The following is a 20,274-nucleotide window of genomic DNA, read 5'->3' as shown; positions in this document are numbered from 1 at the left end:
CATCATTTAAAATCATGTACTATTATTTACATAGTGTGCTGATATTTTAAAAATTTTGTTAAGAAACTTTTGATAGATGCCGCATGTCACTTGATGGCCTCAACCATAATTAACGGCTAAACAAGTTGTACCTTGTGGACTAGCATCCGATGACCCAGTTTCGTTGATGAGTTAAGACTTGTCCCCTAACAAACCATTACTAATGGCTGAATGTGTCGACTCCTCAAGCTCAATAATAAAGAGACCCCACATGTGTGAGAGACCGGAACCTTGGTGATCTCAATCAAAAGAGAAAGGTATCGGCACCTCTCTTTTTTGGGTTAATATGGAGTCACCATTTATTTTTTATTACAAAAAAATAAGAAAAAACTACGATGTACAATTTACATATCTAAAATTCCTCAAGTTTCATTAATTAAATATACAAGTACAATTTGGCAGAATATCTTTACAAGGCTTTGGTCCTAAATACAATCTATGTAATAATTACAAAGCTTTGATCTTAAATACAATCTATCAAAACAAAATAAAGCACTAGTTCTATGAACAAGATTCTAATGTTCAGGGGCTAGGTTACAGAATGGGAAAGTGCTAGGCACCCATTCTGCTCGGATAGAGTCCGATCTTCTAGACTTTTTATGGTCACTTAAGTACCCTTAAACAATAATATGCAATATGTTGTATGTATATCCTCAAATCTATAGTTAAATATTATACAGAAATCTTAGATCTGTAATCCTTCTTGTGTGAAGAAATTAAATCTGATTTTTTAATTTAAAAAAATTATATTTGTAGGGTCTCGATTTACAGTCCAAGCCCAAAACATATGGGATATTGGCCCAATGAGCCAAATACAATAAATTTTTAGAGAGTGGATCAAAGAACTAAGCCCTAATGAATTGAACAATGGCTAGGTTTGATTTGAATGATAGTCAAACATAAATAAGAGATTTGATCTTAATATACCTTCAATCTGAAGAGGTCCCCCTTTGTATAGATTAATCACAGATGGATACAAAGATAATTTAGATTGCTACAGTGTTTTTCTCTATTTTTCCGATCCTCTTCTCATGGAGGGTCTCTCACTTGTCCCCTACTTATGAGACTTGAACTAGGAACTCCTAATAGTTGTTTATTCCTCCTCGGACCTATCAATATCCTCGGACAAAGTCTAAGGCCCAATATATGATCTTGGGCTCTTTTCCCTACAATAACCCCTCAAAACTTCGGTTTTTTCCTCCCATCTGAGGAGAAAAGTGGAGTTTTGATTTTTTAAGAGTTAACACCATTTGACTCCGTTGTTCGTACGTGTGGGAGTACCGTTTTATGTGCCTCATGATTATCTCTGACATTTCGCAGCCTATGAAGCATCATTAATTGCTCCAAGTGGCATGTTGTTCCCCAGATCTAATGGCGAAGCTCAGATCCAACGGTTGAGCCTTTTCTTGGAAATTTAAGCGGGATAACTCCCACTCATTTCCATTTCCTATATAAAGCCTCAAGGGAACTTGTTTTCCTTTTACTTTACCAATCTTCAAGCTCTCTAGTGATTTCAAGCGTTCCAACTCACTGAACTTCCCAAGTTACAAAGCTTCCCAAACCTTTTCCTCAAGATTTCTTCGAAAATCTTTTAAAACCTTCAGAAATAAACATACTCATTCTCGTAAGTCCTTGTTTCTTTATATTCTCCTTTTTATTCTCGGCCTTCCTCCTCGGCCTTCCTCCTCGGCTTTCTTTCCTTTTTAGAAACTTCTTCCTACGTCATCTCCGTTCATTTAAATTGGTAGATTCAAGTATTTAGTAGACTCTCCGGCTAGTATGGAGAGCTTTAGGGCTAAGTACCATATCCCCCAAGGATTAGGCCTACAATACTGTCTCCCAGACCATGTACTCACGGGTAGAGAGGTGGGCGAAGTTGTCATTCCAATGATCGCCTTTATAGAGGGAGGAATGATGCTTCCAATGGGTAGGATAACTAGGGATTATCTGCTCAACCATAGGTTATGCCCACATCAGTGTGCTGTCAATATGTTTAGAGTCTTAGGGTATGTAGATGCTTTAAACGACTAGATGAACCTCGGTCTTACATGGCACGACGTCGCTTATTTGTACGAGTGTCATTCCCACGTAGGGGGATATTACCTCAAATCTCAATCCGATCAGGTGAGATTGATATCTTGCCCCCCTAAGTCCAACAAAGGCTTGAAGGATGATTATCTGGTCGTCTCCAGGGAATGGCACGACGGTCTTCATTGCCCAGTTAGGGTAAGAACACCAGGTGGGGTACCCTAGGATCAGGTCTCTTGGCCAGGGACCTTAGTTTTCTGAGCTCTCCCTTTACTTATTTTTGGCAATTTATCTTCTTAGATAGTGTCCATTATTGAATTAACCATAATTACCTTCTCAGATGTTTTTGTAGATAAAGATCACGTCTCTCCGAAGCTTAGTTTGGTCAATGTTCTAGGGCTCAAATTTTTGCTGAGGTCGAAAATATTCATGAGCGAAGATAATCAGTTGTGAGCTGCTCACCTCATCTTAGGTTATGAGCCCTTGTTGTGCATACACCAGGATGCAGGCCAAGCACTAAGAGCAGGTAACCCCAGGCTTGCTCAGATAACGTCTCCAAACCAAGGTTCCTAGCGAGGAGGGATCTCCCACCTGTGGTATTGCCCGTTCAACAAAACCCCCCACAATTCACGATACCACTTCGGCAGGTTCTGTTCGAAGCGGTAGCAACAGCAGAAGAGATAGCCTCCTCCTTACATTTGTCACTTAAAGAGGAGATAGATAGATTTCACTTTGTAGAGGAAGAGAGAACCCCAGAGAAGCCCATGGAGCTTTCGGATTCTGAGATTGAGTCCGATAAGCTTTCTATAGCTTATCAGCCAGAACAAACAGTTGCTCTAGTTGATACAAGCTTCAAAGAAGGATAGAATATGGACTAAAAGAAGAGGCGAAGCTTGAGGGGTTTAATCGCCAATAGGAACAAGGGGGCAACTCCGACAAAAGTCCCCAAGGCCCAGGTTTCTGCTAATCTTCCTCTTCCTCCTCCTACTAATCTCGGTCTATGCATCAATCTTGATTTGAAGAAGAAGAGACCAATACAGGAGCTGGAAGAGGGGGGAGGTGCTCCCTCAAAGGGGCACAAGACGGATAAGGCAACCTGACCTATTTATGTCTCTAAAGAGAGACCTTGCTATGGTAAGTGAGCTTCTAGCAATACCTTACTTCATTGCCTTTTTCATTCATATATATATATATATATATATATTGTAACCCCTTTGCTACTTTTATGCAGGTCACTCAGCAAGTCTATGTGGCCGTGGAGTGGGTTCGAAATGCCCACAATAAATTTGAAGCTGAGTCCCACTCTCAATGCGAGATTGAGAAAGTGCTCGGGGCCATGAAAGAGGAGAAGATACAATTGGCCGAGAAGCTGAAGACCTCAGAACATAAGCGTTTGAGTGCTTTGGTGGGGCTTAAAACTGCTGAGGCCCAGGCCGAAGACCAGTGCAAGCTACTCTACACAACCAAGCTGAACCTGGCCACCGAGAAAGTAAAGGTTCTAAGTTTGAAGGCTAAGCTACAAAAAGCGAAAGTTGAAGCCCAGACAGTCAGGGAAGCTTCTAAAGCCACGGAGGATGCAGCCTATGAGCGAGGGGTGCTTGAAACAAAGTAGAGGCTGGCCGAGGAGGTAGTTGAAGTGTGCAGGGACTACTACACTGTAACTTGGATGGAGGCTCTTAATAGTACAGGGGTCTCTACAGACTCCGAGCTGAGGATGGTTGACAACGTCCTCCTCCACTGCCCTGCCCCTGGCCCATTCTGAGTAGGTTTCTAGCATTCAAGATCTTACTCTTGATGCTAAGGCTTCTACAGGGGTAGGTAAGGGTAAAGAGGGCCTTCCTCCAGCCAATGACGCTCAGTCTGAGGACATCCTCACGATTAGGGATGTAGTCTCCCAAGCTAAGGTAGCTGAGAAGCCCAAGGCTGGGGATGCTAAGTCTAAGACCGCTGATACTAAGGAAGATCCTCAGCCAATAAAAAAGTAAATGTAGGATTTTTTTTTTTATACCTTCTTTTATTTTCTTTTCCTGTGGCTTATGTGATTGCTTGTAATATATCTTCTTTTGAATTAATGAATGAACTTTTCCTTCTATTCCCTGTATCTTTACTTTTTATTTATGCTTTTCATACTTATTACTATTGCAAACAAGTTTGAACTATTGTTGCTCCATTTCCAATGTGTTCTAACAGTAAATCATTATTGACATTTCAAGAAATTTAACTAAGTGTCAGCAAGAGAGAGTTATTATCCACTTGTATTATGAACTAACCATTATACAATGAAGGTTGAATCTGAAGGAAATAAGTAACATACCTTGTAACTTGAGTTCTGTTTAACATTTATAAGGATGCTCTTAAGTGTTACTTTCACTAAAGTATGTGGTTTGAGAGACCATGCATAACTTAGGATTTGTTTAACACTAAAAAAGATACCATTAAGTATTAATTTCCCCCTAAGCCTGTGGTCCAAGGAGCCATGCAGGACTTAGGTTTTGTTTAATACCTAAACAGATGTCAAAAGTGATTAATTTCTCCTAAGCCTGTAATCCAAGAAGTCATGCAGAACTTAGGTTCTATTTAATACTTGAACAGATGTCAAAAGTGATTAATTTCTCCTAAGCCTGTGGTCTGAGAAGTCATGCAAGACTTAGGTTCTGTTTAATACTTGAACAAATGTCAAAAGTAATTAATTTCCTCTAAACTTGTGGTCCGAGGAGCCATGCAGGACTTAGGTTCTATTTAATACTTGAACAGATGTCAAAAGTAATTAATTTCCCCTAAGCCTGTGGTCCGAGGAGCCATACTGGACTTAGGTTCTGTTTAATACTTGAACAGGTTGAGTAATAAGAAGCACGATTACTTTACACAACAAAAGAACTTATTAATAAAGGAAATTTTCATTAATAATAATACATTTTCAGGTTGTTTATATTCCAAGGATGTGGTATTACATGCTCATCTAAGTCTTCTAAGAAATATACCCCAATACCAGCCATAGAGGTGATGCAATATGGTCCTTCCTAATTGGGTCCTAACTTTCCCTATGCTGGGTTTTTTGTAGTGCCCAGAACTTTTCTCAATACCAAGTCACCGGGCACTAGTGGCCTCAGCTTTACCTTGACATCATAATCTTGCTTGAGTTTGTGTTGGTAGTATGCCAATTGGACCATTGCACTTTCTCTTCTTTCTTCAATAAGATCTAAGCTCCTTTCTAGCAACTCATTGTTACTGCTCAGACTGAATAAGCTGGTCTTTAGTGTTGGAAAGCCCGTTTCTAAAGGAATAACAACCTCAGCTTTATAAGTCATCGAAAAGAAGGTCTCCCCCGTTGATTTGCGAGGTGTGGTTTGATATGTCTACAGGACATGTGGCAGTTCTTCCACCCATCTTCCCTTCGCATCATCCAATCTCTTCTTGAGTCCATTCACTATGATCTTGTTAACAGCCTCAGCTTGTCCATTCCCCTGGGGATAGGCTAGGGTAGAATATCTGTTCGTGATTCCCAATTTACAGTAGTATCTCCTGAAGGACTTATTATCAAACTGAAGACCATTGTTCGAGATGAGGGAATGAGGGACCCCAAACCGGGTGACAATGTTTTTCTAGAAAAACTTCTTAGCGTCCACATCTCTGATGTTTGCTAAAGGTTTAACTTTAACCCATTTAGTGAAATAGTCAGTGTCGACCAGCAAATACTTTTTGTTCCCTACTACTTTGGGGAAAGGGCCTACTATATCTAAACCCCATTAAGCAAATGGCCAGGGGCTGGACAAGGGATTCAAAATTCCTCCTGACTGGTGTATGTTTGGTGCAAATTTCTAACATTGATCACACTTCTTCATATACTCTTGTACTTCTTTTTGCATATTTAGCCACCAGTAGCCCTGAGTGATGGCTCTGTGAGACAAAGACCTACCTTCGGTGTGGCTTCCACAAATCCCTTCATGCAGCTCTTCAAGGAGTAGCTCTGACGCTTCAGGGTGAATGCAAAGTAGATATGGCCCAGAAAAAGAGCGTTTATACAATTTTTGGTCCTCGAACAGCCAGAAACGAGGCACTTTTCTCCTTATCTTATCAGCTTCTAATTTGTCTTCCAGCAAGATGTCCTCTCTCAAATATAGTACTATAGGATCCATCCAATTGGGCCCTACTCTGATTTGGTGAACATGAACCACTTTTTCCTTTACCTCCGTGGGTTTGCACAAGTCTTCTATAAGGATAACCCAAGGGAGGCTCTGTGCCGAGGAGGTTGCAAGCGTGGCTAAGGAATTGGCATGTATGTTTCCACTCCTAGGGATGTGCAATAGGCTGAAGGATTCAAATCTTGATTGCAAATGCCTAACCTGACTTAAATACCCTTGCATTCTCTCATCTCTTGCTTCTAATTCGCCCTTCACCTAGCCGACGATTAGCTTCGAGTCCGAGAACATTTTTACTGCCTTTCCTCTCATTCTTTGAACCATGGACATTCCCTCCAGCAAAGCCTCATATTCAACCTCATTATTTATGGCCGAAAAGCCCAATCTTAATGATATCTCGATGATGAGTTTTTCAGGTGAGACCAAAACTAGTCCCACTCCAGAGCCTCTTTGATTTGCAACACCATCAACATATACCTTCCAGAATAAAGGTTCTTGTAGGGAGATTGTGCCAACCGATTTTCCATCCATGTTCTGTGTCGCTGCTACTTCTTCTGATGGGGGTTTAGTGAACTCGACCACCAGGTCTGCAAGGACCTAGCCCTTGAAAAAGTACAAGGCATGTACTTGATGTCAAAAGCTCCCAAAACTGTGCCCCATTTAGCAATCCTCTTCGTGTAATCAGCACTTCTAAGAATGGCCTTGAGTGAAAGTTGAGTTAGGACGACAACTGTATATGCTTGAAAGTAATAGGGAAGCTTCCGCGTACCATGCACAACTGCCAGGATGGCTTTCTCCAATGGTAGGTAACAAACCTCCGCCTTATGTAGTGACTTGCTCACGTAGTAAACTGGCCGTTGTATGCCACTATCAACTCGTATCAACACTAAACTCACGGTATGAGGGGCTACAGTAATGTAAGCAAATAGAATTTCATCAACTTCAAGGCTGGACATGATAGGTGGATGAGAGAGATATTCTTTAAGCTGTTGGAAAGCTAAAGCACACTCCTCGTTCCACTCAAATCCCTTCCATTTATTCATCAACAGGAAGAAGGGTCTGCATCTATCCGCGAACCGGGAGATAAACCAGTTCAAGGTAGCAGTCATTCCAGTTAGTTTCTGAACTTCCTTTGGATTCCGAGGTGATTGTAAATTGTTTATTGCCTTAATCTGGTCGGGATTAACCTCGATCCCCCGGTGAGTCACCATATAGCCTGAAAACTTGCCTGATCCCACACCAAAAGAGCACTTGGAAGCGTTAAGGCGTAGCTTGTGTTTTCTCAGAGTTTCAAAAATGTTTCCAAGGTCTCCTATGTGCTCGGACACCACCTTACTCTTCACCACCATATTGTCTATATAGACCTTAATACTCTTGCCTAATTGTGGCTCAAACATCTTAGTCATCGTCCTTTGATAGGTAGATCCCGCATTTTTCAAGCCAAAGGGCATTACTTTGTAATGGTAGTTTCCAGTGGGAGTGACAAAGGCTGTCTTTTCTTGATCATCTAAGGCTAGTGGTATTTGATGGTATCCTTGAAAGGCATCTAAGAAACTCATCTGAGGATGGCCAACAGTGGCATCCACCAGCTGGTCTATTCGAGGCATAGAGAAGGGATCTTTTGGGCAAGCCTTGTTTAAATCTGTGAAGTCCACACATACTCGCTATTTCCTATTCTTTTTCTTTACTATCACAGTATTGGCCAGCCATTCAAGGTAGAAAACTTCCTTGATAGCCCCTGCCTGCTTAAACTTTGTCACCTCATCTTTCACAGCATTAGAATGATCTCTAGATGAGCGCTGAAGAGGTTTTTTTTTTTTGGGTAACAGATGGATTAACATTCAAATGGAGGCAAATGAAATTTGGGTCCACCCCCGAAGCTTCATAAGTATTCCACGCGAATACATCCATGTTTTTTCTCAGGAATTCGATTAGCTCTTTTCTCTCTTGGGGAGGCAGTTGGGAGCCGACTTGAAAGAACTTCTCTGGATCATCGCCAACCGCAACCTTTTCTAGATCTTCGCACTTTGCTTCCTCAGTTGATCCATTGTCGGGCAATACCGGAGTTCTTGGTTGCTATAAGTCCCTTTTAGCAGAGACCGAGGACTTAGCGTTGGGCTTATGTAAGATGGCAGCCACCATACACTTCCTAGCCATGGACTGATTCCCCAAAATCTCTTTAACCTGGCCATCGAACGGATACTTCACCTTCTGGTGCAGGGTAGAAGAGACGGCTTCTAAGGCATGAAGCCAAGGTCTAGCCACAATAGCCGTGTAAGGTGAATAAGCGTCCACCACAATAAAGTCCACTTCCACCACGTCCAAACCGGTATATATAGGCAATCTAATCTAACCTCTTGGAGTAACAGTTTTTTCTCTCGAAACTCACTAGAGGGGAATCGTATGCCGTTAGGTCCTCGGGTTTCAAATTTAGTCCCTTGTACAGGTTGGGGTACATTATCTCAACAACACTTCCTTGATCTACCAACACTCTCTTCACATCATACCCCCCTATCCTGAGTGTGACCACCAAAGCATTGTCATGGGGTTGGATAGTTCAGATCTTATTGTCGGCCGAGAAGCCCAGAACTAGTGGGGCCTCTATTCTGGCTCTTTTTGGCTCTGAATTACCATCTTTGATGGATAACCGAGCCACAGACATCACTTTGAAAGGACAAGAACCGGTCCTACCAAGGGCGGCGAAGATGACATTGATCGTTCATAGAGGAGGTCTCGAAGAAGTATCTCTCCGGGGATCTGAACCTGTCTGCCCCGCTTGGCCACTAGAATGGTGCAGTAGCTACTTCAACTTCCCTTCTCGGACCAACTGGTCCAGATGGTCCCACAAATTCCTACAGTTTTCCGTAATGTGCCATTGGTTCTGATGATATTGGCAATAAAGGCTCTGGTTGCATCTCATGGGGTTTCCAACCATCTTGTTCGGCTATTTGAAGAATGGCTCATTCTTAATCTTCTTTAGAACCTGATGCACCGGTTCTCAGAATACTCCGTTAATGGTCTGGGTGTTGGTAGACCCTAATTGTCGAGCAAAATCTCTTTGAGGTCGGTTGTTATTGAATTGGTCCGACCTGAAATCCCTCCTCTCCTGAGGGATAACCTTGGCCTTTCCTTTACCCAGTTGTTGGTCTTCCTTAACCCTTTTATACTTGTCAATCCGGTCCATGAGTTAGCACAGGCTGGTGACAGGTTTTCCCGTTAGGGACTTCTTTAAACCATGCTCAGTTAGGAGGCCGCTCTTGAAAGTGTTGATGGCGATGTCATCAAAGTTACCATTTATCTCATTGTATATCTCCCAGTACCTGTCCAAGTATGTTTTCAGGGTCTCCTTTTCTCACATGGACAAAGACAATAGGGAGTCTAAGGGCCGAGGGACCCTGGTACATGTGATAAAATGAGAGCCAAATGCCCGAGTGAGCTCCTTGAAGGAATCTATAGAATTTGTCTTCAGGCCGTCGAACCATCTCATCGCCACGGGTTCGAAACTGGATGGGAACACCTTGCACATCAAGGCTTCGTCCTTAGAATAGACAACCATTCTCTAACTAAAATGGCTCACATGCTCCACCGGGTTCGTTCACTCATTGTAGATGGTGAATGTTGGCTGATGGAAATGCTGAGGAAGAGTTTCCCTTTCAATCATATGCATGAAGGGCGACCTGGAAATCTAGTCTAAGGCTTTGCTCACCGCATCATTTCCCAGCCCTCTAGGAGCTGAGCTCTTACATCTGCATTCACTGTGGTGCTCCTCTTCATATGAGAAGGATTCGCTAGGAAGAGTCCTTGATCTGCGTCGATATCCGCTATCCTTCTCATCGTCAGAAGAAGAATCAGATGGGATGGGAGTTCGTTTTCGTTGTGCATGGTGTAATTTCTTCTTTAGATGTTCGATTTCCCTTTGCATGGCTTTATTATGCTGCTCTTGAGAGACGTGACTCCCAACTCGAGAATGGCTTTTGCTTGTATGCGTAACATGCACGTTGCCCTTTTAATCTCTCTTACGCTCAAGGTTGGCGAAAGGGTTTTCACATTGAGATGCTATGGATTCTGCCTGGTGTGGACCTAAACCTATCATAGTTGACCGTTGTTTTCACTATCACACAAGTTCTTCCCAGAGACGGCGCTAATTGTAGGGTCTCGATTTACAGTCCAAGCCCAAAACATATGGGATATTGGCCCAATGAACCCAATACAATAAATTTGTAAAGAGTAGGTCGAAAAACTAGGCCCTAATGAATTGAACAACAGATAGGTTTGATTTGAATGACAGTCAAACATAAATAAGAGATTTGATCTTAATATACCTTCAGTCCAAGGAGGTCCCCCTTTGTATAGATTAATCACAGATGGATACAAAGATAATTTAGATTGCTACAGTGTTTTTCTCTATTTTTCCGATCCTTTTCTCATGGAGGGTCTCTCACATTATATATCCCTCTTTAGGTCATCTTGGTCTTACATTTGTTAATCATCTGAGCCCCTACTTGAGTACCCATCTCATCAAACATCCTCTCTAGTTTTTCTGTGAGTTATGGTGGTCAAGATAGCACTGTTCGGAGGTCTTCTTCATATAAATGCAGTCAGAAAAGTAGTTGTAGTGCATTTAATGCGGTGGTAGCAGCTTTCCCTTAGATATTTTTGGGTTTCCTTCTTTCTAGTATGCTCGTAAGGCATATTCCTATCATGGGAGCTTCTTGGAGGGTCACTTTAATTATCGGAATATATATCTGAGCTGCATTCATCATGTCCAAGGAGGAGTTTCCCCTCGGATCATCCTCCACCCGTCCCTTACTTATGAGACTTTAACTGGGAACTTCTAATAGCTGTTTATTCCTCCTCGAACAAAGCCCAAGACCCAATACATGATCTGGACTCTTATCCCTACAATATTTAAAGAAAAATTTCATATTAAATTTCAAATTATGAAAAGGAATAATTTAAAAGAAAAGTTTCAAATCTAATTTTTTAACTAACAAAAAGAGAATAAATTTTTACAGAAAAATTTCAGATTTAACTTTTTTGGTTAGGGAACAAAATGGATTTTAGAAAGAATTTTCAAATCTGGTTTTTTTAATTAAAAAAACCGAATGAACTTCAAAGGAAATTACAAATCCAATTTTTTAATTAAAAACGTAATGAATTTTAAAAAGAATTTTTAGATCTGAATTTTTTTTAGAAAACATAATAGGTTTTGAAAAGGGTTTTCAGATCTGATTTTTTTAATTAAAGGAGAATAAGTTTTTTATAAAAATTTCCGATCTAAATTTTTTATTAGAAAACAGAATAGGTTTTTGAACAGGATTTTCAGCTCTGATTTTTTAACTAAAAGAGAATGAGATTTAAAAAGAATTTTCAAATTTGATTTTTTTTTAGAAAACAGAATAGGTTTTGAAAAGGGTTTTCAGATTTGATTTTTTTTAATTAAAAGTGAATAAGTTTTAAAAAGAATTTTCAGATCTGAATTTTTTAGTAGAAATATTGGTTTTGAAGAGGATTTTCAGATCTGATTTTTTAATTAAAAAATAGAATGAACTTCAAAGAGAAATTACAAATCTGATTTTTAAAAAAAAAAAAATTAAAAACAGAGTGAATTTTGAAATAAAATTTCAGATTTGAATTTTTGTTAGAAAAAAAGAATAGATTTTGAAAAGGATTTTCAGATCTAAATTTTTTGTTTAAAAAAGAATGGATTTTGAAAAGGATTTTTTAGATCTGAATTTTTTGTTAAAAAAAAAAATGGATTTTGAAAAGGAATTTTATATTTGACTTTTTTTTTTTAAATTAACTAAGAACAACAGATCTAGGATAATATTATATTTATCCTACATCTACATGATCAAACATATAACAAACATGAAAAAAAAATCATTGCATGTGTTTCTATGAGATAAAAATTCAAGAACAAGAAAATCATACTAGAGGTTAATATTCACAGAGAAAATATTAACAGATGCATATGTTAATGAAAGAATAAACATGTTAATAAGAGAGTAGAATAGATGCCTGCATCATTGGATGAATAATTCTGTAGGGGGGAATTACTTTAGAGTTAGAGAAAGAGTGAGTCTCTCTAAGTCCTAAAGAATTTTTTCTTAACAGAAAAGAAAATCTTAAAGTCAGACTTCCAGAGTTTCTTTAACGTTAAGTGGCAGAGGGGTGCTGAATTTTAGATTTTCTCCTTTATTTATAGAGGTGTGTCTACTTAAAAAATAAGTTAAGGTTGCTTAGAAAATTAGCAGATATGAATTAGGTCAGGTTTTATCCCTAAAAAATCGAATTTGATAAGTCTAGACCTAAGCTAAAAGTTTTTGGGCTAGGCTTAAAATCTGTGCCAATCGACACTGTGGGAGTGCCGATCGGCACTCCTCAGTGTTTGGCTTAGTTTCCTTTTTTGGTTCATTTTGGATTCTTTTTTGGGCATTTTTTGGGCCGGGATTTGCACTTGGACATTTTTCAAACTTTTATTCTAAATAAAATCCATTTTAACTTGATAATTAATTCCTTAAAAGAATAATATTTGAAAGATAATTACTTCTAAAAGCCTAATTATCAACAATTCCCACATTATTAGATTATCCCTTTATTCCTATGCAATCAAACTCATTTTAATCAAATTCAACAACCAATCACATAAATTATTTAATTAATTTTAATTACTTACCAATCAAAATTAATTTCAATTAATCACCTGTGATCAATTTCACCCAAATGAAATGTATGCAGACAGTGAAAACTTGATCTCATGATATCTTTCAATTTGATGGATGGATTTGAGAATTGAACATAACATTGCAATCATTAGAATCTCAAAATCATTTTTATGAAATGTGATGAATGATTTAATGCATGAAATGAAATTATGATTTTTGGGGTACTTAGAATGATCATTTCAGTCAACTTCCAAAATTAAATTATGGGTGCAAAATTGAGTGTCTCAACATGATTCACCTTCTAACGACTAAACCAAGAGCAACCTAAGGCTAACATCATTAGCCGAAGCACTCGTGACCACGACCAAGCTAACCTAGCCACTCAATCCAAATATTCGGAGTAGCCTACTCTACATTTAAACCATGGCCATGGCCTTTTCAAGCTAAAAAGTGTGGTTGAGTTACTCTTAGCAAGTGTGAGCCATGTAGCAAACACCCTAATAGTAAGTAGGTTGTCAATGGCCAATCTAAAAAAAAAAAAAAAAACCTTGCATTCTCTTAGCAAGTGTAAGCCTAGAGGCAAACATCATCACTAAGTGGGCTTGATATCTTATAAATAACTTGTTTCTCTTAAGATACCTTTTGGGCCCAATGCATCACTCATCACTCAAAGGCTCACCTAATTGACTGTTAGGTATTGTTGGTACCAAGGCTTAAGGTATCTTTTAGACCTATCAAGCGATTGAGGTGAGGAGTCCATTGTTAGCTCAATTGCTAATGGATTGAGATCCCGTGCAATACCTAGGGTATTTCATGGTGTGCAATTTCTCAAATCTCAACCATTTATTAAATCCAATGCTTTAGAAATTGACACATCATTTATGCCACGTTAGCTATCCGTGTGCTCCTTCAACTAGTCTTTTTGGTTTCAACTTTTTACACTCTCCTCTCAAATTTTCAAAATTTCAGAATATCTTTCTCTTCCATTACAGTATTACACCAAATCTATCTGGGTATCAATGGCCAAACTTCCATGACTGCAGCTAGCATCCACCGAGTCCCCTGCGACTCCACTGGCAATTCATGCCTGTTAGCCTTCTCTTCTCTTAAAATTTTTGTCTCTCTATTTTCTTGTTCTATCAATCCCAGCCATGACTGAGCTTCTCGTTGTAGCCACCACCTTCATCACGCGCCGAATCTGTCAACACAATATTAGAATCACTTTTGCCCAACTCACCCCTCTCTATTATTATCTCTTTTTTTATTTTTTATTTTTTTGTATTTTGATGTTAATTGTTTTGTATGTTTGGTTTTATGTTTTTATTTTGTATTTTTTTTCTAATTGCTGAATTTACTTGCTGAGGGTGAAGCTAATGTGATTTAGCTATATTTTGGGTGGCCAAAGCTAATTTGATTTTGCTATATTTTAGGTGGTACTGAAGGTGTTTGATGAGATGCTTCTTAGAGTTTTAGTTTATCTCTTTGTATTGTTTTTTTTTTTTTTTTTTTTTTGGATTTTCCATATGAGTTTGGTGCTAAGAAATTGATTATCTTTAGTGCTATAAATGAAACAAAGGGATGATCTTTGACAAAGAAATCAAGGGAAAAAAATCCATAGAGAATAATCATGGAAAGAAGTTCAAGTTCTCAAAGATAAGACACTAACACAAATTCAATTACCATACATTTATAATCACAGTCTTAGCACCAAACTAATATGGAAAAGCCAACAAAAAAAAAAAAACTATACAAAGAGATAAACTAAAACTCTAAGAAGCATTTCATCAAACACCTTCAGTGCGACCCAAAATACAGTAAAATCACATTAGCTTCGGCCACCAAAAAATTCAGCTAAATCACATTAGCTTCACCCTCAACAAGTAAATTCAGCAATTAGAAAAATAAATACAAAATAAAAACTAAAAACCAAACATACAAAACAGTTAACATCAAAATACAAAAAATAATAAAGACATTTTTTTTTTCTAAAGATAATAATAGAGAGGGGCGAGTTAGGAAAAAGTGATTCTGATACCGTGTTGACAGATTCAGCGCATGATGGAGGTGGTGGCTGCAAGGAGAAGCTTGGCCACAACTGGGATTGATAGAACAAGAAAACAGAGAGACAAAAATTTTAAGAGAAGAGAAGGCTACACAGGCATGAACCGCCGGTGGTGGTGGCAGGGGACTCGGTGGATGCTAGTTGTAGCCATGGAAGTTTGGCCATGGATACCTAGATAAATTTGGTGTAATATTGTAATGGAAGAGAGGGATATTCTGAAATTTTGAAAATTTCAGAGGAAAGTGTAAAAAGTTAAAACCAGAAAGACTAGCTAGCACACAGATCTTTGACATGGCATAAATGATATGTCAATTTCTGAAGCATTGGATTTAATAAATGGTTGAGATTTGAGCAATTGCACACCGTGCAATACCCTTGGTATTGCACAGAATCTCAATCCTGTTGCTAACCTATCACTTTTATTCACGTCACACTCCACGTAACCCTCTTATCAGCTCATGCATTAAATACACATCCTTTCATTCATTTAATATCTTATGTGTCATGGTAGACCTTGAGTAATGATATTTAGCAAACCAATGAGTTTTTTTCCTTTTTTGGTTCCCAACCAAAGTTACCAAACTAAACAAGCCTAATTGGAATCGCTTTTCTGTTGTTTAGCAATTTAAAAAAAATAAAAAATAAAAAATAAAAAAAATCTCCTCTCTCAAGTAGCAACCCGACTAGAAAGAGCTCCACTATAAAATTCTATTCCCTTATGTCCCTCCCTTGGAAAATAACAAAGGGAAATGATGAGAAATTTGAATGTTGTAAAAACCATTGGAGCATTTTAATATTAAATTGTTATTTTAATATTTTAATGAATAATTAGTTGACAAATTTATTGGAAAAAATATGAGTGTTTAATGGGAAATAAGGAGAAAGAGTCCTTACTAATTTATAAGCGTAGAAATTTAATGGGCTTAAGTGTAATGTAGGAGGGAATGGGAATCGGGCCGAAACTTATATGCTTAAATTTTTGAGTTAATTATTGTTTCTATATATTATATTAAGGTTTGAATTGAAGGGCAATGTGCCAAGTTATCAAGGTCCTTTTCCTAGTTGGAGCCAGTTACATGTACTTGGAAGTTGGAACCCACACAAGTGTGCATTGTACAAGACAAGCCCATAAAAGCATATATAAATGATCTTGGAAAATGAAAGACCCAAAAATATAGTATTGCAAATGGTGTTAAATAAAAGAAGAATGATACAACATGAGGTTTCCATGGGCATAAACATATATAGTTCACATGGTTCACATGGGTAAAACACAAGTGAAAGAAAAAAACGCATAGATAAGGGGGACCTAGTAAGGGACCTATCTATGGTAGAAAGATCGGGTCTCAAAGTCCATTAAAAGACAATAACTCACACTAGTGGTAAAGCGGGAATTTCAAATCAAGAGAGAAAGATTAAATGACAAGATTGAAAATAACATAAAAATCAAAAAAAATATTAATGGATATTAATTATAAAACACATTAAAAATTATATGCTAATATAATTGTCATACACAAAATGTAAATGTAATAAATAATTAACAACAATCTTATTAAGAGATTAATCAAATTACATAAACATGTAACTTGCTTCCTTAAAATAAATTTAAAAAGTAAATCAATGTAAAGTGTTAAGGATATAGTAATATAGTTAAAAATTGTATTTGTTCCTCACTTTCTTAAATGTTTTTAAAAAGTACATAGAATTCAACATTTCTTCTCTTACTCTTCTATGTAATTAAAATTTGAGCTTTTAATAGAATTTAAAGTTTGAAGTTGTAAAAAATTTAAAGATAGAAGAGAAAGAGGTTAGTGGAAACTTGAAGGTTTTTTTTTTTTTTTTTTTTTTTTTTTTTTTTTTTTTTTTTTTCTTATTTATAGACTTTTAGAGCACTCACATTAGTGGATGCATAATATAAAAAGTTGTAAATATTGCCTAAAATTGACCCGCATCAAACCGTGTATTATTGTGTAAATATACAATCTAGCTATAGTAACTATGAATATTTACACTGCTACCATATCTTTGTATTTGAACTTTTAATAATTTTTTTCTCTCATCTCTCCCATCAGATTCTCTCTTCTCCTCCCATCAAATTCTTTCTTCCCTAACTTCTCCCCTTACTTTATTCCTTCACTATCTCCTCTTGAATCCTAGCAACCTTTGCAAATTCATCAAATCCATCCTAAATCTAGATCCTAAACTCATCAAAACCATATACAAAATCCATATGAATCATCAAACCTATATTGCAAAGAAGAAGAAGAAGAACTAGCAGAGGTGAAGAAGAAGCAAAGCAATGGCGACGATTGAGAGAGAAGTGAGAGACTATGGGTTTGGGATGAGAGAGGAGTGAGAGGCAAGAAAGTTGGGTCTGAGAGGATATGTGAGTGTTTTTAGATATGAGAGGAGAGAGAGATTGAATAAAAATAAAAATAATAAAAGAATAAAAATGATTATTTAAATAAACAGTGTATAATAGATAATTTGATGTAAGTGTTTTTGAGAAGTAATTGTGTAAAAAAAAAAAAAAAGTAGGTTCTTATGCTAAACTAGACAGAAAATTTTAGACGGATTGATGCGTATACTGTTAGAGTCTTGGTGGCTCATATGATGATATATAAATAGTTTTTTTTTTAATAAAAAATATTATGTGGGGCCAGCTATTTCAACCCTTGACCTGTTATGAGAAAAGGGAAAAATCTATGATAAGCAATAATTTAAGTTTTAAGTGGGACCCACTAATACCATATTTTCATTAGGAAAAGAAAATATGATTATATTTTTTTCTTTAAGCAAGGAGGTTTTCATTTTTGATGGGGGGCAAAAGAGACTTTTTTGTGCCCCTTTTATCCACAATGGAGCCACATTGGAGAGGAAGGTTGTTGGACATATATGTGTGAGTAGAAGTCCCACAAGGAATAAACTAAAGAACTTCAAGAATGATAAAATTTAACTACAAAATTGGTTGTAGCCTAAGGCTACAACTTCCTTTAAAAAATTAACATTACTACATATTTTAAAAATATAACCATTAAATTGCATGTTCTTTAAGCTCATAATACACGTCAAATTTTGTGCCAATAAAATAGTATTTACTATATAATATATAAGCTTACATTTTATGCATAATTTTAAATTACAAAACATGCAAGTTAAAAAATTTATTGATAATATAACTATTAATCTTTAATTTTCTAGAAATTTTGTAAGCATGGAGGATACAAGAAGAAAATGTAATCCAATGATTGGTTTGTCAAAATTCACCTCAAATAAAAAGATAATGGAGGCAAAACTCTCACAAATCAATAAAAAAAATATTGATTTGTAGCTAAAGTTTCTCTCTTCAACAATTATTAACATATTTGGATACAAATCCATATGCTTAAGTATTTTGGTTAAATGGGGTCCTTATAGTCTAGGCAAGGCTCTCACTTAGGCAAAGTCTAGGAGAGACAACTAATATGCAACCATAACCCCAATTTTTGGAGCTCCACTCTTGAACCACATGAGGCAAATTGCTTGAGCAGAGGCCAGTTGATGTCACACCAAGTCGAACCTCTATATCCTTGTTGAGATGTTAAGAGGCATCATATGTTGCAATTTGTATGTATTTTCACTGTTTCACTATGTTCATGACTTCTTTATTTTCATGATCTATACCTCATATTCTTTATATCTACCGTGCCAATGGACAATTCTCAGTGATGATGCTGGAAAATCACCAATGAGCCACATAGTCCTCGCACCCTCGAAACAATACCTGCACAATAAACAGAGAAGACCTAACAAAAAGCACCGGTATGGTGTCGGCCAAATACCCTCCGGAGGTCAAGTTAGAATTTCTCACAACTCTAGAGTGCTAGAGTGGATCAATTAAGTGTACCTATTTTCTGAGGGTCTTTGGGTTTTTATAGTAGTGTAGAATCAAACTTCTATGCTTGTGTAACAAGTCTTTTCCATATAGGGAAGATCCTTATTAATGGGCGTATCTTCTAGAATCTTCTTCGTATTAGAATTCTATTTATGTTGGGATTCTATGGGCTAGGGTTAATCATGAGACGCAAGTCGTTTCCATTTAAGATTCCTTGGAGACCACATAATGACCAAGTTAACGCCACGTGGCCCTTTGGTCCGTCTACCCCAGTCCGTTCATACCGGATCTGTCCATTTCCAGCCCATATATCCTGATCTGTCAAGCCCATCCAAATGGACCCGTCATCTATAAATTCTAATTCGTCACACCCAATATTCTTCCTTTTCAATTGCCCCCTCACCCCGTGAGTTCGTGCTCTCTGAGTGGACGGACCCGCGGGGTGACGGTTTAATTTGGATTTTCGATGAATGCCCTCTAGCCTGGACAGGTTGTCCTAGGATCATTAATGATGGACACGTGGCGTTTGCTGAATGGTTGCTTACTTGGATCGAAATGCCCCTTCGTCTTCCGTGTCGTTCTCCCTATATAAATTGAGACTTCCTCCACTCATTACTTTACATTCTATTGAAATTCAAGATCAAAGTGCACCCGTCACCCTTGTTAGACACCTGTATCGTTCAACTGTTGCATTTGTCACTGTTACTTCTTTATCACTTGACTCCGTCTTGGTAAGCATCCTCTTCCTTTTACTTCAAATTTTTATGCATTTTTACTTCTCTAGTCTTTTACACATCCGTCAACCATTATAGTACTGTCAGTCTTAGGATTTACCGTTACGTGTAGGTCATGTCTAGTGTGTCAAGTAACCAGTTGTTTGTTCCGCGATGGAGCGGGCTACGATGAAGTGTTCCCGTTAGGTCATAAAGACCCTGACAATCCCAGTGAGGAGAGGAGTCCATCAGCTTCCTCTTCAATGGACAAGGATTCGGGGATGGAGAAATTAAATGGTGACTCTAGTGACGGTCTAATGGATGTTGACCCCCCAATCCAATCCATCATAGGACCTGATGGGCTTAGGGAGTTCATCCTTCTTCCCTTATGGACGGTCAATGATTTTATTTCCAAAATCAAAGAAACACACTTCAAAACTCTTAGGGATAAGTATCAAATACCCGACAATATACCCATGTGTCTACCCTACAAATTAGAGAAGTGTTACTACGAGGGTCTTGAAGACCTAGGGATTTATGAGCAAATGCTGAAGGCAGGGCTCAGGTTTCTATTAAGCACCCTCCACCATCGTCTCCTCCAATATCTTGGATTGTCCGTCAACCAGATCTCCCCAAATGCTTGAAGGGTCTTCCTTAGTGTGGAGGTTGACGGTGGAAGAGTTTTTTCACTGTTACTGTCCTATCGAGATTACACAATCTAAGGGCATGTACAACTTTACGCCCAGGG

Source organism: Quercus robur, chromosome 10, assembly GCF_932294415.1.
Source record: "Quercus robur chromosome 10, dhQueRobu3.1, whole genome shotgun sequence".
NCBI lineage: Eukaryota > Viridiplantae > Streptophyta > Magnoliopsida > Fagales > Fagaceae > Quercus > Quercus robur.
The sequence above is the reverse complement of the archived record's forward strand: the minus strand, read 5'-3'. Positions refer to the sequence as shown.